This window comes from Gorilla gorilla, chromosome 3 (genome assembly GCF_029281585.2).
Source record: "Gorilla gorilla gorilla isolate KB3781 chromosome 3, NHGRI_mGorGor1-v2.1_pri, whole genome shotgun sequence".
Taxonomy (NCBI): domain Eukaryota; kingdom Metazoa; phylum Chordata; class Mammalia; order Primates; family Hominidae; genus Gorilla; species Gorilla gorilla.
This window is the reverse complement of record NC_073227.2, coordinates 31,841,719-31,864,017: the sequence shown is the minus strand read 5'-3', so window position 1 is coordinate 31,864,017 and position 22,299 is coordinate 31,841,719.

Sequence of the window (22,299 nt, the reverse complement as noted above, 5' to 3'; positions counted from 1 at the left end):
ACAAACTCACTTTAAATCAGAAAGTTGATATAAGCTACCGAGAAAAAAGCCTGAAAAACGGAATTTTAAAATCAAGATGAAATGGATGATTTTTCTGGAAAAATACAAATGACCAAAATTGATTCCAGAGGAGAAAAGTAATCTTAACAGGCTGAAAATCACAGGAAAGATTCAGATCACATTCTACCATTCCCCATCCCCTGCTCCCACTAGAGGCAATAAACCAAGACAGTTTTATAGGTGAGGTGCTTATACGTTGTAAGCAAATAAGTCCTTCATTCATATAAAAGCTATCCCAATTCTTAGGATAAAATGCAGAGCTTCTCAACTCATTCTATAAAGCTGTTATAATTCTTATGCCAACATTGGAAAAGGATAGATAAAAAAATTTAAAAACCTACTATTCAATAATACTTATGTAGACAAAAATTATAGATTAAAATTTAGCAATCTTAATCTAATATCTTATTAAAATATTATTTCATGATTTGGTATTATGTTACTGAAGAATTCATTTTAAAAAGAAAATGTGTATATTAAGTTATAACCTGTCTATCTTGGTGAGGCATATGTTGTTATTTTCTATGTTTGCCATGACATAAAGAAGTTTGGATATCCTAGTTCAACCCGGAAACTTGCTGCAGAATCATATGTAGAGTTTAATTTCACTTATATGAAATAATATGTAACTGACATGAATGTGTGTGTGTTTGAAAATAGATGGTCAGGAGCAGTGGCTCATGCTTATAATCCCAGCGTTTTGGGAGTCTGAGGTAGGAAGATAGCTTGGAATTGAAGAAGAGTCATGATCACACCACTGTCTGGGAAATGGAGTGAGATCCTGTCTCAATCAAAAAACAAAAATCCAGAAGGATAAATACCAGTCTAATAACAGTGTTTACTTTGAGACAAAGTCTATTTTTGCTAAGTATTGTATCTGCTGCACATTGTACAGGCATTGCCACTTGAAAGACTCTTACGTGAATGAATTAAATAAATTGAGTTTGGGTAAAATACAACTTTCACTATAGGTATCTATATTATTTAAATATTTTAAGATAAGCATATATTAATTAAAATGATGTAAATTAAGACTATATATATACATATATACACACACATATGCAAACATATAACCACCATTCCCTACTGGTCATTCTTACAACAAATAATTTGCTGAGTACTACGTACTATGTGCCAGGCACTGCTCTAGATGTTTGGTATTGATCAGTGAACAGAGCCAGCAAATTAGATTTTAAATTCAATCTTTTATTTACTTATGAGTATTTAATCTTTTATTAATCTATAAAACTGATTAACTTCTTAATCTATTCCAGACACTCAGAAGGAACCTATTGAATCTCATAAAAATCAAAGTTATCTTAATTATATTCCCCCATATGCATATGAGGGCAATTCACAGAAATCAGCTAGGAAAGTGAGTATTCATACTCATTCTTTCTTCATTTTGGAGCAAACATTGGCAAAGAGCATTTATATTAAGACTTTATGTTAAAAAAACAACACAAATTACTCCTAAGAAAGATGTTAAACTGTCTATTATCTACATAAATTAGAAAAATGCAAAACTTTCTAAAGAACGGAAAATGAATCAAAGAACATTGAGTTTGAAATCAGATTGGCATGATTGTAAATGCCATATTAGTTGTGAGTGTATTCCTGGAGTACAGGATTTAACACCCTTGCCTAGGCATAGAAGGCTGTGCTAACATACTGCTAGAACAGTTCTTAGAAGCTTAAAGTTATGGTCCACATTAAATGAATTAGGTATACTATAACTCTCATGTGAGACTATGGAAGAAGAGCTCAAAAAGCTCCAAGAAGTGAGCATGTTAGGGTCGATATACTATGTAAGCTTGAACACTGGGTGATTGTTTTCTGGGAGAGCCCAGAGGACATTTTATTTGCCAAAGTAATAAAGAGGTCACTAGTGAAAATGGTGTCAGCATCATTGAGAAACTGAGTGATAGTTGTCCTCTAAGGGCTAGTCTCAGTATTTGGATATATTGTTACAAAATTGGGCTTCTTATAGCATTGGGAATAATATGATTCCAAATAAAAGAGGGCAGGCGGCAGTGTCTAATTCTTAGACGCCAACTAGGCATAATTATCACAAAGAGCACTAGGGCTGGACTGGCAGCCAGGAGGACATCACCAACAGAGAGCTATGGATATTGTAAATAAACAATAGCCAAAAGAATAGCTGCTGATCTACTCTAACGAAAAAAATCAAGACTGGATCATCAACAGCCTGAGAGTAGCCACCCTATAAAAGTCATGATCTCCTCCCGAGCTGCTAGATTGAAGGCCAGTTTTCACATCTGCAGAGTGCTGACTGAGGAGAGGCCAACTTTTCAGGAGAAAGCCTCCTAGAACACTGTGGCAATACAGCAATGTTTACAGTATTGTTTTCTCTCCAGGGGTTCCAACCCCTGGACCTCAGACTGGTACCAGTTAGGAACAGGGCTGCACAGTAGGAGGTGAGCAGTGGTCGAGTGAGCATTACTGCCTGAGCTCCACCTCCTGTCAGATACGCAGTGGCATTAGATTCTGATAGAGGCGCAAACCCTATTGTGAACTGCACATGTGAGGAATCTAGGTTGCACGGTCCTCGTGAGAATCTAATGCCTGATGATCTGAGGTGAAACAGTTTCATCCTTAAAACACTACCCCCCAGCCCCACCTTGGAAAAATTGTCTTCTATGAAACTGGTCCCCGGTGCCAAAAAAGTTGAGGACTGCTGCTCTATATTTCTCAAAGGGAACTTCGGCCATTCACAACAAGGAAAGGGATATACAAATATTTTAGGAACAGAGACTCTGAGTTAGCATTGAAACCTGGGGATCGAAAGCTTCATTATCGTCCCCTCCTAGTGAACATGAAGCACATGTCAGCCAAGTAGTAAAAAGTGTTCTGCCCTAGGTCTGGTTCACAGTGTGTCCAGTGGGTCCAAGGAGCGGCACAGTGATAATGTCCCAGTCCTTGAATGCATAATTGGAATAGACATTCTTACTAGTTTTATCCCCATATAGATTCCAGAAGTTGTGGAATAAGAGCTACTGTAATGAGGAAGGCCAAGGGAAGCCTCTGAAACTGAGCCTCCCTCTCTTGCCAAGATAGCTATGGAAAAACAAAACAAAACAAAACAAAACAAAACAAAACCAAAAAATAGAAAAATGGCAGACAATAGTGCCACCTAAAGACCTAAAAAATACAAGAATAGTGGTTTCTATCATATTGCCATTTAATTCATCAATTTGTACCTTATAAAAGTCAGATGAATTCTGAAAGTTAATAGTAGGCTACTGACAATTCAACACACGGCACATTTGCCAGAGCAGATAGAAATGGCCTCAAGCACATGGTATTCAGCCATCGATCTGGTGGATGATTTTTAAATTTTTTTGCCTTCCCTAATAAAAGGGTAGATCAAAAACAGCCTATATTTACATAAGAGACAACTGCAGGCATTTATAGACTTGCCCCAGAATTATGTGAAAACTTTCCCACATTCTGTCAAAGTATAGACTGAAGAAAGCTGGACTGTCTTGACATACCTCAGAACATCACAGCTGCCCATTATATGATGACATCATGCTCATTGGTATGAATGAGAAGAAGTGGCAAGTATATTACCAGCCTTAGTAAGACACAAACCCTCAAGAGAATAGGATATAATGATGAAGATTAAAGGGACCAACATTTCAGTGAAGGTTTTAGGATTCCACTGGTATGAGACATGCTGTGACACACCTTTCAGATTAGAGGACAAATAATTGCATCTTGGACCTCACATAGTGACAAAGGAAGCAAAATATGTCACAGGGGTCTTTAGGCTCAGGAAACAGCCAATTCTATACTTGGTAATATTGCTCTAGTCGCTATTCTGGATGACTAAAAAGACAGACTTCTATGAGTGAGGCACAGAACACAAAAGGGTTCTGTTGCAGATTTGGGCTTCATGCAAGTGACTCTGCTGCTTGGACCATGGGCAACTCTAAGTTATTAATGGTATTGATGTTGGTAAAAGACAGTGTCTTAGTCCATTCAGACTACTATAACAAGAGCACATAAACTGTGTGGCTGATAAATGACAGGCATTTATTTGTCACCACTCTGGAGGCTGAAAAGTCCAAGACGAAGGCCCCAGAAGATTCAGTGTCTGGCGAGGGCCCACTTCCCATTTCACATACATCCATCTTCTTGTTCACACATGGCAGAAGGGGCAAAGACTCTTTCTGGGACCTCTTTTATAAGGGAACTAATTCCCTTTTGTAGTCCCCATGGCAGAAGGGCAAAAGCCCTCTCTGGGACCTCTTTTATAAGGGCACTAATTCCTTTTTGTAGCCCCTAAAACTCATCTTAAATTCTAACGCCAATGTGATGGTGTTTGGAGGCAGGGCCTCCAAACATCGGCATTAGAATTTAACATGAGTTTTGGGGGCTACAAAAACATTCAGTCTAAGGCAGATACTGAGTGGAATTTATGGCAAGGTTCAGGAATGAGGGCTTGGCTCACTCCATTCAGTAAACCACTCATAGCAGCCAAAGGTGTTGGCCAAAATAGAGAAAAAATTAGGACAGGTAGTTGAGGAAGAAAAATATGATACACGTTAAAGTCAGTTGCTTTTTAAAAACATGTAGCCTAAATAAGTTAAAAGTTTTCTGTGTTAGTCCATTTTTGCATCGCTATAAAGACATACCTGAGACTGGGTAATTTATAAAGAGAAGAGGTTTTATTTTGGATCACTGATCTGCAGGCTGTATAGGAAGCATAATGCCAGCATCTGCTTCTGGTGAGGGCCTCAGGAAGCTTACAATCATTGCAGAGGGTGATAGGAAGCCAGCATGTCACTTGGTAAGAAAGGGAGCAAGAGAGAAAAGAGGGGGAGGTCCCAGACTCTTAAACAACCAGGTCTCCCATGAACTGAGTGAGAATTCACTCTTCACCAAGGGGATGGCACTAAACCATTAATGAAAGATCCAGCTTCCTGATCCTATTGCCACCCACCAGGCCCCACCTCCAACACTGGGAATCACATTTCAACATGAGATTTGGAGGAGGCAAACATCCAAACCATATCACTTTCTAAATTTTATTTTATTTACCTGGAAAATGGCCATATGTATATATATGCATATATATATATACACATATATACACACACACATATATATACATATATATATGTATATATATACATGATTTTGAAACACATTGGTAATGGAAAGAGAAAAATTTAGGGTCAGAAAGGTCAGACAGAATCCTGTATCCATGAAGATGTGAGTTAACGTCTAAGTCATGTTGTGGACCTAACATATATCATAAACTATGACATTGCTTCATTTAAATCTCTTTTTAAATGATATGATAATCCCAAATGTACAAATGTGGAACCTGAGGTCTCAGGAAGGTAAGCAACTACACAAATTCCCAGAGTTGATGATATTGGAATGGCCAATTCTTTTGTTCTTGTAGTGTTCAAGTTCTTTCCCTGCTGAGAACCCATTCTTAATGACTGAAGTATAAATGTTAGTCATCAGTCCCCGATGTGTATATTTGGATTTGTATATTTCAAGCTCCAGTAACAACAAAAAATTGCCTTACATCAGTTTTTATCAACCTGAACACATAGACTCTGCTTTCTGATTTGTTGGGTTCTGATAACTATGTCATATAATGTTGCTTTTAATAATAATAACAGCAGCAACAACAATATAAAACAATAAATAACACTAATAATAAACCTAGGCTGGGTACAGTGGCTCATGCCTGTAATCCCAGCACTTTGGGAAGCTGAGTTGGGAAAAGACCAAGATTTCAAGATAAGCTTGGGCAACAAAATGAGACCTCCATATTTACAAAAAACATTTTTCAAAAAATCAGAGATGTGGGGGCATGTGCCTGCAGTCCCAGCTAATTGGGAAACTGAGGTGGGAGAGTTGCTTGAGCTCAAGAGTTTGAACTTGCAGTGAGCCATGATTCCACCACTGTGCTCCAGCCTGGGCAACAGAGCCAGACCCTGTCACTAAATAAATTAAAGAAAAAGAAAAAGAAAAAAAAATAAAACTACATTTCGCAAGTGAATTTTGTGTACAAGGGACTGTTTTAAATAGTTTTCACCCATAATTAATCTTCAAAATTGCTATCAGGAATAGGTACAAATATCAGACCAATTTAATATTTGGAAAAATTGAAAACAGAGGTTAAAAAGCCTTTGAATTCATACGTCCAGAAAGTGGTAGAAATGAGTTTTGAACTAATACTGTCCAATCTCTCAGACCACACTCATAACCACATGCCTTAATCCAGTAATGACTGCCAATCTGAGCAGAACTCAGAAATGCAGAGCTCTGAATAAACTCTTAGTTCTCTTCAAATGGTTATGTAAAGGCTAGCAACAATTGTAAACTAAAGATTTGGAGTATTGCATACGGTGATTATAAAAAGAGCTTTACTTTTAACAATAAAACTAGAGTTTACTTTCCATGCTTTTCAAATGGTGTTGCTAATTTAGAGCGGTGAGGTCAGCATTATGTAGAAAAGGGGTCAAATAAATTGGTATCTTAATCCCAGTTTTGCCATCAATGGTTGTGGAGCCACAAAGAAGCCACTTAACCTCCTGTGACCAAGTTTCCTTACGTGTAAAAAGCTATCAATATTACTGCCTTCCAGAACTGTTTCAATTATTAAATGGGATATAGTTTATAAACCATTTAGCGGGATGCGCCTATCCTTTACAACAAACAAAGAAATAAGCAAAGGAGAAAACATGAGTGATTTCTAGGGTTGTTGACGTAACTGACCTTGTGTCTGTTGCCAATCTTAAATTTAAGCTAAGAAATGACCAAAGACATCCATTGGGATTTTTGTTCTCAATAACATTTTAAACATTTCTGGGGCAGTGTGGTAGTCATAAATATGCATAAGTATTTAGATGTGGAGAGGGATTGCATTCTCTACTTTTTATAGTCCTATGGGGTTTCCCAAAGTAGTTCTTTTCCTTTACATTCTATGGTGAATTAAACAGGGTTTTTTTTTCTCTTTGTTTTCATTCATTTCTTTTTCTAATCAACACCATGATTCTTCCATTGAGAAATATTAATGTGATCCTGTGGGACAACTTGGAGGAGGTCATCTTTTGGCCTTAAGAAGGTGACTTGAGTAGGGCTTAGGGGTAACCCAGGGGTGGACATACGAACCAAGCCAGACCACTCAGAGTCAGTGAGACTCACTCTGGACTTCTTTTAAAATGATTAGGAAAAAAAAAACGGACTCTTTCTACTGAGTTGCTGAGAGGCTAGGATGTAGAAATAACCTTGGAGCTGCTAGCAGCTCTCTTGCCAACATGAGTGGAGACCCTGCCTAACAGTGGGAACAACAGAGAAAAGCATAGTAAAGAGATAGATGAAGACTGAGTACTGAGGATACCATTTGATTTCCTGTGGATCCATCTGTGTCTGAAACCAGAACATGATCAAATTTTTCAGTTGCCAGAGCCAACAAATTATCATTTTTTTCCTTTAAACTAGTAAAATTGGTACTCTGTCCCTTGCCACTAAACAATACAAAGCTAGTCATTCTCTTGACTTTCAAGTGTCAGAATGGCCAAATGCATTTGAAATGCTTAGCACCATTGGCAGCGTCTATAAGCCAAGCCTTTTAAACTGACTGCTCAACCATGCTCTTGCTGCCTGTCTCATTTGAGCACTTGCTCTCAAGGTCTAACCAGTGATCTGCTTTGCCTAACTACTGTTCTTACCACTGTGTCATTCCCTTAAGAATCTAATTATAGAATTTGTGTTCTTTATTGAAGAATGGCAAGATTGTTTTGTATGAACACGCACGATTTCCTCCAACTCATTCCCAAATGAGTCTTTTCCATCAGTGCATAGAGATGCCCATGGCATATGGCTCCAGCTACACTATTACATTCACTCCCCACAGAGATTCTCTGGGTCAACTCTGGAGACAGCAATTACTCTTTACATGGAAGTAGCTGTTTATCACTCGGGGGTTTTTGTAATTGATGCTTCTCATACCAATGTTTCTCTTTTTTTTTTTTTTATAGAGATGCCTTAGAGAGCTTCAGACTAATATCCTTAGGTAACATTTACATTTTTGTTTATTTATTTATTTTTCAAGCAGGTATCATCTTATGATGAATTTGATTCACTAATACAAAGACCCTGAATTCACGTCAAACTCATCTCCTTGATAATGATAGATAACCTCTTGAAAACAGTAATTGGGCATTTTGGAAAAAGGAACTATATTTAATCATTTACAATTATGACATTGCCTCCTGAAATTGCAAATTAGCTCTTCAATATGGATATCACAAAGTCCACATTGCCGGCAGCACTTCATTTTGGGGGCTTTGAAGACACAGCATTTCTTTTTTTAGGCAAAACACCATATCATCTTAAAATATTAACATAGGAAATGTCATTTGTTCCCAGGTCTTTAGAATATTGCCTTTAACATTTCATTGATTTGGGACTTATCATAACCATGCAAACTGAAATTACCAGAGCAGCTTCTTAGTTGGCCTAATATGAGTGTAGAAGGGGAAGTTTTAAGCATGTGCCCATCTGATAGAGGACCTTATTTGAAGAACATTATAGCTAAATTGGAGAGAGCATAGGGCAACAGAAATGATAAATGAAATGGAAGGGATTACTGAACATATGAGAAGAGATTAAGAAAAATGGGGTTGTTTAGTCTTGAAAGAAGATGAGTCTGAGGTGAATTGATTGAGGAATTTGAACTAGCTAAGGGCCACAATGCAATTAAGTTTGATCCATTTGAAGGTGTACCTTTAAGCAGAAATGTGTGAAAGGCAAATTAAAGGGTCCTTATTTTACAAAAAGTGTGGTGATAAGCAAAGAAAGGATTTGTAAGTACTAAGCTAAAATAAAATGGTATTATCATACTTAAGAAAATATTTGTACTGTTTAATTGAAGACTCTCATGAGCAAGGGAGAAAGACGGCAGGAATAAGCATCGAAGGTCTTGGCATGTTTTTTTTTTAATAGACAAAGCCACTTCTATGTATGTATTATTTTCTACTCACATTACGTGGAATAAAGATACTTGGCTCAGATTTTAACTTTTCACATGCTGTCTAATTCTGTGTCTTGGTTTCCTTATCTATTGCAGTCATGGCAGAGTTAATTAATATTTGTACTATTTTATTAGATATTAAATAACTAAATAAAATACATAAATGTATTATTTAAAATATAAAATATTTATTATGTATGTATATGTTACATTTACCAAAGCACTCTTACCGATGTAAATGTGGTCAAGGACAGTTTTGAGAAAGAATATATGTTACAGAAAACACTTTGTAAAAAATCAAATAATTTACTTGTACTCTATCTTGTTCCATTAAAAACCTGAGGTAACAACCAAAAATACATAAAATAAAATCAAATATTCTAAGCAGGTATAACAGGAACAAAAAAAAAGGATGGACCATAAAAAGTAGTGAGGAATAAAGCTAAATCATATATCATAGAGACTTAATATGAATAGACTACAAATGTCCTCTAACCTTTCTATCAACTAAATGTGAAAACAAAACAAAACCCTGAGCAGTTACAGAACATAGTAAATTCAGAAATAAAAACAGAGCAATTGATATGACAAAGAACAACTATTCTTGGCAGTACAGCCACATGAGTGTGTTTCATGAGTGCACTACTAGAGAGGACACTACTGTCATAATAAGCAAGTTCCTCAAGAACATATCTAACAATAATATCATAATACTTTTCATAGGACTATTAATTTTTAGTACCCAATAGTGTAGAGAGATGGCATAAAATCAAAGCATAATTCAGTAAGTGCAGTTCTAATGAGGGTTATGTAAATTGGTCCAAATATCCAGTCATCTACTATTTGACAACATTCCCTTAAACCTTAAGTACATACAGGGATAAAGCATAGTGCCTTAATCACTTCTGCTTCTGGCTTTAATGGAATAGCTGGTATCAGGCTAAACCTCTCACTAGAACCAACTATAAAATCTGGATAAAACACAAAGAAAAAAGATGCAGAAAACAACCTAGGTAATCAGGATTTGAAAGACAAGATTTCAGAGAGACATTTCTGAGAGGCTGATAAACTAAATAAAAACAATCAGTTTTATGGAGCTTGGGGAATAAAACTGAAATCTGAGCAATGAAGAAAGAGAAGTCTAAGTACAGCCCAGGCTTTCTTGAGAGCCTTAAAGGGCAATACCCTAGAAGTAAGGGCCAGTGAAAAATAGCCTTGACTGATTAAGGTGATAGGACCATATTCTAGCTACTGGCCAGAAGAAAAGTAAATCTCAGAGACATCTTCAGAATCTCTAGAATTCTTCACATGCAATATCTAGCATTTCATTAAGTAACTACTATAAACAGAACCAAACGACCCCAAAGAGAAGAAAGATAGAAAATTTAAAAATATATCTATTCACCTTGGATGAAACGGTTATTAGAATTACCCAACAGAGACCTTAAGATAAGTAAGATTAATATGTTAAAATAGGTGGAAAGAGATAATATTGACATAGAACTTAAATATGTGAGATGAAATCAATGGAAATCTTAATACTGAAAAAGAAAATAACAGATATTAAGAGCTGAATAGATTTTTTAACAGAAGATTAAACAAAATAGAAGATAGGATTCATGAATGAGAAGATAGAGCAGTAGAAAATATTTAGTATGAGACATAGAGAGAAAAAAAGGATGCAAAATACAAAAATCAAGCATAGCAGATATCTAGTGCACAATACAGATGTGTAACATCCTTGAAACTTGAGTTCCATAGTAGGTGAGAGAAAGGGAAAGGATTGAACAAAAATATATTTGAACAGATCCTGAGAAATTATTTTTCAAAGCCAATGAGATACTATACTGCAGATTTAGAGTGTAGGGAAACCATAACAGGATAAATACCAAAAAACCTAGGCAAATTACAGTATTTTTTTTAAAAAAAAGAATAAACAATATCTAACAATATTTTAAATTTTAAGTCAAACTTAAAAAAAAAAAAAAGACTAAACCAGGCAACAAAAGGTAGGTTATTTTCAAAGGAGGAGCTATAGTGCTAAGAAAAATAGTTGATTTTTAAACAGAAATGATGGAAGCCAGAAGATAATGGAATGACTTCTAAATTGTGGGGAAAAGTATTTGCCAACCTAGAATTTAAATGTCACCAAAAACGTGCCTCAAAAATGAAAGTAAAGGTATTGCAAACTGCATTAGTATTTTCTTTTTGCCATAATAAATTGCCACAAATTTGAAGGCATAAACAATCCAAATTTATAATCTTATAATTTTATGGATCAGAAGCCCAACGTTAGTCCTGCTGTGTTATAACCTTGATGTTGGCAGGGAGGCATTCAATTTTGGAGACTCTAGGAGAGAATCCATGTTCTTGTCTTATCAAAGTTCTAGAGGTCCTCCATATTCCTTCCTCCATCTTCAACATCAGCAACAGCTGTCCAAATCTTTCCCTTTGGTTTCCTGAAACTGTCAAGGGTGCTCCACTTCTAAAGACTCATGTGATTAGATTGGATACTCTGGATAATCTAGGATGATCTCCTTATCTCAAGGTAAATATTCTTAATCACATTTACAAAGTCCCATTTGTCAGGAAAGGTAACACATTCACAGGTTCTGAGGAATAGTGTGTGATCATCTTCTGGGACCATTATTCTGCCTATCACATAGACAAAATTGTGAAAATTTTTCACCAACAGTCACTAAAATAAATACCAAAAGCAGATCGTCAGGAAGAAGAGAAATTATTCTTTAAAATAAGCATGACAACACAGTAATAAACAAAAGTCATCAAAAAGAGTAAATACATGAATAGCATAAATGTTTAAGATGATAATAACATCTTGAGGAGTTGAAGGATATCTAAGTTCCAGTGACGTACTGGAGCCAGCTAGCACTGGTTTGTAAAAACTTACTGCTAAACATTCAGTAATTCTGAAAGCTGGTTGTTAAATGCCTTATTTTTTTAACCATTATTAAAAATTAAATTGTATACAATTATAATTAAATACATGATATGAAAAACAAATGTAATAAATACTCAAAAGTCATCACTTCCTAATTATTTTACTACATTTTATTATATCTGTGCTCCTGAGGTTATTTGCTTCTATTAAATCTTTATGATGATGGCCTGGGCATAGTGGCTTACACATGTAATGCCACCACTTTGGGAGGCCGAGATGGGAGGATCACTTTAGGCTAGGAGTTCGAGACCAGCCTGGTCAACATAGTGAGACCTAGTCTCTTAAAAAAAATTTATGGTTAGATTACTACATAGTGGTATACTACTACTGCACATCTCTTCCCAACAGGCATTCAGTGATGTTGCATTGTAATTTAGAGATGGGCATCATGAGAGTATTTACATCATGGAAACTGGTAAACTCCACAACTCAAAACTTGGTTTATTGTCTTTATTCGCTGTCCAGAAAGTAATGAAGAAAAAGTTGGTTATGCAGATTATTATTCAATTTTGCAAAGAAATTGCTAATGTCCATGTGTCAAACTCTGACATTGTTCAGAGTTTGATCAAAACATCTTCATTGTTTCATTTTCATAGTGATTATTAATATTACTAAGATATGAACCCATTCATATCATAACTTTACTTTGTTCATCTGTAACTATACTATATTACTCAATATCAACCATAGTTTGACTAAGGATGCAAGAATTAGAAAAAATAAAACATAGGCATTCTGTAAGAATCAATTGGCTGTATGAAATTTACAACACACTGTACTATATATTTTATTATTTGTACACTTAGTACAAATATTCACCCTTTATATGAGGATAAAGTAAAATCAATTCATGCACATATATAGGTATGCAATTTCCCTTGATAACTGGTTGCCAAACATTTACTAGTGCCTATTGAAACATCGTAGCCAAAAAGATAGTAGTAGCACAAAAGATGAGGTTAAAAGTCTTATTACTTGCATTGTCTTTGAGACAGTAAAAATTGTTAATTTAAGGTCAACAATGCGAATTGTAATTTCCACTGAAGCCACTAAATGAATAGTAAATAACAGGGACGATAACCAAATAGGCACTTCCATTTAGAAAGAATAAGAGCCAGAAGGGTATTTCATCCATTTCCATTTAATGTAATTACTAATATATTTGGAAATAAAAAGATAATCTTATTATTTGTTGCTTTTTTAAATATTTTGTCTATCTTCTCTTTTTTTTTCTTTTTGCTTTCTCTGCCTGTGGAGCTAGACTTTAACAAAATTGTTAGCATTTTTACATATGGATTTGTAGCCTGACTTTTTACTTCATGTCATACTGTATGCCATTAAATATTCTTTGAAACATTATTTTTAATGGCTACATAAAAATCTTATTATATGTACTATTATTTATCCTCTCCCTTATTGGTTGATATTTGCTTTTTTATGCACTGTTATGAATAATGCTGAGGAACATCCTTTCCTGCACATTTCTTTGGCAAATTTCTCATAATTCCCAAAGGGTAGATTTTTAGAAATAGAATAAAAAGATATGAATTGTTTTAAGCTCTTCATATATATTGCTAATTGATTTTCAGAAAGTTTGTGCTAATTTATACATCCTCTAGTAAAAAGATGTTCCATTCTCACTACAATTTTTTAACATTGAGTATTATTAATTAAAAATATGCTTGCCTGTTTTTAAAATGGAAAATATATATCTCGTTGCCATTTTCATTTCTTTGATAACTATTAAAGCTAAATAGTTTTGTGGGCTTATTGGCCATACACATATTTTCAGTGGATTGTTGGTTCATGTCTTTTACTTTTACTTTATTTTAGTTTACTTTAACTTACCAAATGCCTTTATTCTTTTAGAATATTTTTCTGTATTTTTAGTGCGATAGATTGAATGCTTATGTCCCCTCTAAATTCATAGCTTGAAACCTAATCCCTCACGTGAACATATTTGGAGGTGGGTCCTTTGGGAGGTGATCATGAGTGCAATTAGTACCCTTATAAAAGACACCCCAGAGAGCTCCCTCATCCATTCGGCCATGTGAAGACACAGTGAAAAGACAGCCATCTATGAACCAGGAAGCAGGCTCTCATGAGACATGAAATCTGCCAGTGCCTTTAATCTTGGATTTTTTAGCCTCCATAACAGTGGGAAATAAATTTCTTTTGTTTTGAAGCCACCTCGTTTATGGTATTTTGTTATAGCAGCTCAAATGCACTAAGACATTCATGATGAGCAATTGATCCATACAATTACATGTAACAATGTTAAGCAATTCATTAAATATTTACTGAGAGCTCCTAGTTTCTAGAACTGTGAGAGATACACAAATATCTAATGCTCCAAAGAGCCCATAGGTATGGTGGAAGGATATTGATTCATCTGATAACCCAACCCTTCAGAGTAGAGTTTATGACTAAGGGCCCAAACACATCATAAACAATAAATATACACAACAGGAAATAACAGGAATTGGGAAGTCTTTTTAATAGAGTTGGGTATGTATTGGGCCTTGAAGGAAAAATACTGTGTGGATTGAGGGAAGCAAACTAAAAACAAATGGTAGAAAGACAAAATATATGTGTGGATTAATAAGAAGAGTGAGACTTGTGATCTATTGCTTCAGCAGATGAGTTGAAGCCAACATTATTTGAAATAATTGGTGGTGTTAGACATGTGACTTCATGTTTTTCCATCCTCTAACAGTCTGTCCTCCCTTTCCAATCAAAACTTATTTCAGGTTGGGTGTGGTGGCTCATGCCTGTAATCCCAGCACTTTGGGAGGCTGAGGCGGGTGGATCACGAGGCCAGGAGATCAAGACCATCCTGGCTAACACGGTGAAACACCGTCTCTACTAAAAATATAAAAAATTAGCCGGGCGTGGTGGCAGGCTCCTGTAGACCCAGCTACTCGGGAGGCTGAGGCAGGAGAATGGCGTGAACCCAGGAGGCGGAGCTTGCAGTGAGCCGAGATCGCGCCACTGCACTCCAGCCTGGGCGACAGACCGCGACTCTGTCTCAAAAAACAAACAAACAAACAAACAAACACCTTATTTCAAGACCTATGGAGGTGAAAAATAATAACGAAGACAATGTTAACCATCACAAGACAGCAATGTGCCCACCAGAGGGGGTATGATCTTTAGGTCATTTTAGTGTCAGCACTAAATAAAGCTGAAAGAGACTTTCTGGAGCAGACATTGCCCACAATATGATGTCTTAGACATATATAAATTAAATAAGTGATCAGATGTACCTCTCCCTCCATAGGTAGAAAGGACAAATGTGCTCTGAATTTACAGTTTTCATAAACTTCTCTTGGAATTGTGGTTTTTCTAGATTGTCTGAGCAACCTAAACATTTTCCTTCCAAATCTTCCCGTTCCCTTTAAAACAGACAACAAAATAATTATAACCATTCAAACTATAAAGAGAATAATTTCAAAAGCAAATCATTTAAAGCTTCCTCTTAATTGGTACCGGACTTGCCCTCCTGCTGTAAATAACAAGAAAACAGGTCAAAATGTACAAAATGATTGTCGTGAGGCAATGGAAAACGGGAAGTATAGGACAGAGGAGAGAAGCAATTGATACGAGCTCTACAATTGCCCCAGCTTTCTATGGGGAAGCGCTTTCTGGACTGCAGTGCAAGGAGGGAGCCCCTAACTCAGCACTGCAGCCTCACTGAGTGGAGGGAAAAAAATCAGGGGGACTATTAAAGTACTAAGTCAAAAGATATCACTCCTCAGTTAATACCGAGTATCAACTTGATTGGATTGAAGGATACAAAGTATTGATCATGGGTGTGTCTTTGAGGGTGTTGCCAAAGGAGATTAATATTTGAATCAGTGGACTGGGAGAGGCAGACCCACCCTCAATCCAGGTGGGTTCAATCTAATCAGCTGCCAGTATGGCCAAAATAAAAGCAAGAAGAGGAACTTGGAAAGACTAGACTAGTTTTATCTTCAGGTCTACATCTTTCTCCCATGCTGGATGCTTCCTGCCTTTGAATGTAGACTCCAGGTTCTTCAGATTTGGGACTCAGACTGGCTTCCTTGCTCCTCAGTTTGCAGATGGCCTATGGTGAGACCTCACCTTGTCATCGTGTGAGTCAATACTCCTTAATAAACTTCCATATCCTACCAGTTCTGTCTCTCTAGAAAACCCTGACTAATACACTCCTTCTTTCCTAAAACCCACTCATGGTATCTCATCTCCAGGAAATAAAACATCTACCAGGCATGAAGTCTTCCACTCGCTCCATAATTACCTCTGTCCCCTACTTGCTTGCCCCTTTTTCACTCATTTTGAGTTACTTCAAGCCTCTGAAATTCCAAGCTTTCTCTCAAACCAGACAGGCTCTTTTCCTAACTATTTCTTTTTCCTGGAACTCCTTCTCCAACATACCACCACCACCATACACACAGAGATGTTTTTCTTCCATCATTCAGCTTTCCACTCAATTCTTACCCATTCAGAGAGGCTCTGCATGGCCATACGTGACATTCCTTCCCCCAACTCCTTACTACCCGCCATGCCTTAGCTTCTGTTATTTTTCTTCATTATATTTATCATACCATTGTTGTGTTTGTTTCTGGGGTACCTCTCTTCAGCAATATTTAAGCTTCATGAGTCAGAAATTTGTCTATTGTCTCTGCAGCTCTGTGTCCAAGGCTTGTACATAGTAGGTGCTCAATAAGCATGCATTGAACGAATACATGGTTGAAGAGAATTCCAGGAAGAGGATCAGTCAGTGAAGGGTTTATAGAGGGCTTAAAATAGAGAGCTCTGTTTAGCTTAAATAAAATGCCCAGAAGAATCAGCATGCACAACCATGGGGACTGCAGCACCAGGAACTAATTTTCAGATCACTTTGGCTATAGTGTGGGAGACCTGAAGGAGAGCACCAGAAGACAAGCTAGTGACATGGAGAGTCTGGAATGCCAGCTGGGTTCTTCTGTTCATGGGCTTGACTTTTTAATGTCTCTGGAAGACCACAGGGGTAACTGGCCCTGAGGGTCTTTAAGCAGGAAAGTGACTTGTTTAAAGCAATATTTCCAGAGGATGAATTGGGCATCGGAATGCAGGAAGCTTCCTAAGTGTAAGACTCTGGGGGGGCTGTCTGGGTTGAGTCCATTAGCAGGGCATGATGAGCACTGGCTCACTGTCCCAATAATACTGGCTTTGGTGATCAAAAGGAAAATCACTAAAGGAGGAAACTTTTTATCTCAGCTGTTGTTTGCCAAGCATTATCTGTGGATTACCAAACAGCTGCATAGAAAGAAATTTGAAATATATTATTACCCTTGCAGGACACCTATTATTGTGAAAAATTAATTTTTTCTTCCTGACTCCCAGGACATCGTGAGCTCAATGCAAGGGCCTAATAGAGACTTCGGCAAAAGTGTTCCAAGACCATTTGGCTGAGTCTCTCGAAGGAGAAAGATGTAAATTAGTGACCTTTGTGCTTTATTAGAATGAATAGTCCTTACTATGCAGATGGCACCTCATTTCCAACCTCGTTCTTGACAATTAGTGATTGCTCTCATTCAGTTATTTTTCAGAGTCCTTTCTAAGAAAGAGTTTCCATTTTACAGATGGAGGAACTGAGTCCCACAGATGTCAAGCAATTTTTCTGAAGTTCCACATTAAGTCAGCCTTAGGCAGGAAGTGGAACATGGTCATTTTTTGTTGTTCTTAGATCTTTTTAGTCCATGAAGTCATGTTGACTCGATTTTCTTATTAACATAGAAACTCCTATATATGCACTTGTACTGGAACATTGTACACAATTGTCAAGAAGAGACTAACTTTTTTTAGCTTGTAGTTATCAATAATCAGAATTTATATTATCTAGGATAATAATGTGTTTAAAACTAATAATTAAATACTAATAAAAGCCAATTATTTGAAGCCTTCAACTTTCCAGACTTCCACATCGATTTCCTTCTTATAATATTTATTCTATCCCTAAGAGTTTAGTAAAGATAGTCATTTTTTTCCCCTATTTTACAGGTGGGTTAAACAAGATGTAGTTTTGTTTGACTGCTTCCCAAATGTTTAGAAGTCCCTATACTGTTCCTCCTTCATTCATTAAATAAAACATTAATTTTGTATTTAGTTCCTTAGCAAATATTTGTGAGTATCAACTATTGTCAAACATTCTGATAAGCTCTAGATATATTAATACTTCAGTGAACCAAATAGATATCTCAGGCCTTGTGAATCTTACATTTCAATTGGGAAGACAGGACATAAGTAAACACATGGGTATTTGTAAAGTGAGTGAAGAGAGAGAAAGGGGTCGGATGCAATAAAAAATTGTCATCAATAATTCTTCTTAGTTATCATAATTAGAGAAGTCCTCTCTGAGGAGATGATGTTAAAATTCTTAATCATCGTAAAGAAGAGAAAAGCTGTGTAATCCATGGATGAAGATATTTCCAGGTAGTAAATGTGTGTAAGGTAAAGACTGAGCCACTGTATCACATGGCAGGAGAGGGAACAAGAGTGAGAAGGGAGAGGTCCCAGACTCTTTTAAAGAGCCAGATCTCACATGAATTAACTGAGCAGAAACTCATTCATCACCAAAGAAATGGCATTAAGCCATTCATGAAAGATCTGCCCTCATGATCCAACACCTCCCACCAGGCCCCACCTCCAACACTGGGGATTACATTTCAACATGAGATTTGAAAGGAACAAACATCCAAACTATATCAGTTCTGGAGGCTGGGAAGTCCCAAATCAAGGGGTTGGCATCTGTTGAGAGCCCACTTCCTGAGTCATCCCATGGCAGAGGGTGAGAGGATGAGATTGGAAGGGGCTTAAAGACCTCTTAAACTTCCCACTTTTTAAATACTGTTGCATTTGGGATTAAGTTTCTAACAAATGTTTTTATGAGAAACACGTTCAAACCATAACCTTACATCCCTGGCTTCCAAAATTTTTGTCCTTCCCACATGCAAAATATATTCATTCCATCCCAATAGTCCTAAAGTCTTAATTCCTTCCAGTACCAACTCAAAAGATCCAAAATCCAAAATCTCACATCTCAATCAGATATGGGTAAGACTCAAGGCATGATTTATTCTGAGGCAAATTACCCTCCAGCTGTGAGCCTGTGAAATTAAGCAAGTTATCAACCTCAAAAATATAATGGTGGGAAAGGCATAAGGTAGACATTTCCATTCCAAAAGGGAGAAATAGGTGAGAAGAAAGGCGTAACAGGTTCTACTTAAGTCCAAAACCCACCAGTAAACCTAAGGCTCCAGAATTTTTCCTAACTCTGTGTCCCACCTTCTGGGCACACTGGGGTGAAGGTTGTGCCACCAAGGCCTCAAGCTTCTCTGTCTCATGGCTTTGTTGTGACTAGCCCATGCAGCAGTGCTCACAGCTTGCAGCAGGTATCATGCCTGCAGCTCTCCCAGGCTGGAGTTGCATGCTGACAGCTCTACAGTTCTGGTGTTTCAATGGAAGCCCCACTTCCATGGCTCCACTAGGTACTGTCCTAGTGGGAACTCTTTGGGGTGGTTCTATTCCTGTGGCAAGTCTCTGCCTGGGCCCCCAGGCTGTCTGATACATCCTTCCAAATCCAAGTAGAGACTTCCATGGCCACCCACCTTGTACACTCTGTAAAACCTGCAGAATTAACACCACATGGACATAGCTAAGGCTTATCACTTGCACCCTCTGGAGCAGCAGCGTAAACTGCACCCAAGACAACTTGAATCACAGCTGGGCTGGCCAAGGAGCCCTGTACCAGAATGTGGAGAGCAGAGTCCCAAGATGGCCTTGGGCAGCAAGCCTGTGGAGTATGCCCCGGCTCAACCTCCAAATCCATTCTTCCCTCCAAGATCTCTTACATGCCTTTGGGGTCATTCTCCCATTGTCTTGAATAGCACCTGACCTACTTTTATCTCTACTAATCTGCAAACTGAAAATAAAATCCTAAGCCCCCCAACTGAGTGAACGAACCCTCTTTTGGACAAGGGGACCCCAGAAAAACCTGAAAAACAGAGTTCTTGACAATGATGGAAAGAAAGATCGGATATGCCTTATTATACCTCCTCTCTTTTGGACTTTAGGCACAACTAACCAGAAATAGAAGCAAGACTGACAAAACAGACTCTAGTGGCAATAAGATAACAGGTTAAAAATAAAACCTAGGTCCATTCAAGGCAAGGGTTAAGTCATACCTGCAGGCTGTCAATCTTGCTACACAGCATTCTTAACTTAAAACATATGTTTCTGCTGACTCTAAATTTTAGAGCCTTATTCCTTTAGCCAACTGTAAAGAACCTCTGAATCCACCTGTAACCTGTGAGCCCCTGCTTCAAGATGTCCCGCCTTTTGGGGGCAAATTCCATATAGTGATTTATGTCCTTGCCTGTAACTCTTGCCTCCCTAAAATGTATAAAACCAAACTGTAATCCAGACTGCCTCAGATGCACTTTTGCAGGCTCTTCTAGGACTTTTTTCCCAGGCCATGGACACTCATATAGGCTCAGAATAAACCTCTTTAAAATATTGTACAGAGTTAGTTTTTTCCATTAACAAATCTCTTTATCAAAGGGTCCCTTGGTGGCACCCTTGCAGGTTTTTTTATTTTTCTAATTTTTTTATTTTTATTTTTTTTTTTACATGACCAGGCTGCAAATTTTCCAAAGCTTTGTATTCTGCTTCCCTTTTAATTATAAAGTCTGCCTTTAAGACATTTCTTTCCATTCTCATTTTATTGTATGTGGTTAAAGGAAGCTGTGCAGCTCCTTTAATATTTTGCTTCGAAATTTGTTCTACTAGATATCCTAGTTTATTGCTCTTAAATTCTGCCTTCCATAAAGCCCTAGGACACGGACACAGTTCTGCCAGGGTATTCTTTTTTTGTTTGCTTTTGTTTTTTGTTTTTTTTTCAACTCTATAGTAAAAATGGCCTTTGCTCCAGTTTCCAATAAGATATTCCTCATTTTCATCTAAGACTTCATCAGAATTGCCTTTACTATCCATATTTCTACTAACAACCTGATTATGACCACTTTAAGTAATCTCTAAGAAGTTTTCCTACAGTTATTCTCTTCTTCTGACCCCTCACCAGAATTGCACTTAATGCTCTGTTCAGGGCAATATCAGCTTTTTCTAGCCTGCTCCTTCAAACTCTTCCAGCTTCTGCCCATTACCCAGTTCAAAAGATGCTTTCACATTTTTATGTATTTGTTATATCCATACTCTAGTTACTCTTGTACCAATTTTGTCTTATTTTATTTTGTGCTGTCATAACAGAATATCACAGACCGGGTATTTTATAATAAACAGGAATTTATTTGGCTCATTGTTCTGAAAGCTAGAACATCCAAGACTGAGGGACCAGAATCTGGGGAGTGCCTTCTTGCTGCATCATTCCATGGCAAAGGGTGAGAAAGAGAGAGAGAGAGAAGGTAAGAAAGCAAGAGAAAGAATGGGAGAGAAAGAGAAGGGGGCAAAACTTGTCCTTTTATTAGGAACCCACTCCATTGAAAATGGCATCAATCCATTAGTGAGGGAGGCTCTGCTTCATGACATAATTTTAATACTGTCAATATTCCCACTTCTTAATACCATTGCACTGGGGATTCAGTCTCCAACACATGCTTTTTGGGGGAACATATTTATACCATACACACAAAAACACCAAGAGGGAAGTTTTCACGTGTGGACTAGGTGAATAGTGATGATGGCAATAGTGGGAGAGGTGAGACAGATCCAAAATATATTTTTGGAGGTGAAGCTGATAACAGATTTTAATGGGTTTCATGTTGGTAGAAAAAAAGAAATCATTATGGATAACCTCCAGAGTCCTGGCATCAGCAACCAATAAGTAGTAGAAACTTTAATGGCAATGAATGGGGAAAATCCAGGTTTTAGGAGAGCAGACAAGTTTGGGGATGCCTTTGAGATACTCAAATGAAGAAGACGAGTATGGAATTGGGTATATAGGCCTAGAGCTTAGAGGGTCTGCTACAGTTGATAATATAAATTTGAAAGTTACCTACATAAAGGTAGCATTTAAAGTCATGGGAATGGAGGAGTTCACTTTTGAGGAATTACAAGAATCAACAAAGAGGGTTGAGGACAAAGCCCCGGAAACATTTCAGAATTAGCCAGTGAATAGAAGAGGAAAATCCAGCTAAGAAAAATCATGAAAAATTGCAAGAAAAGAGGCAGAAGGACAACCAGCAGCATGTTTTCATGAAAGTCAGGCAGA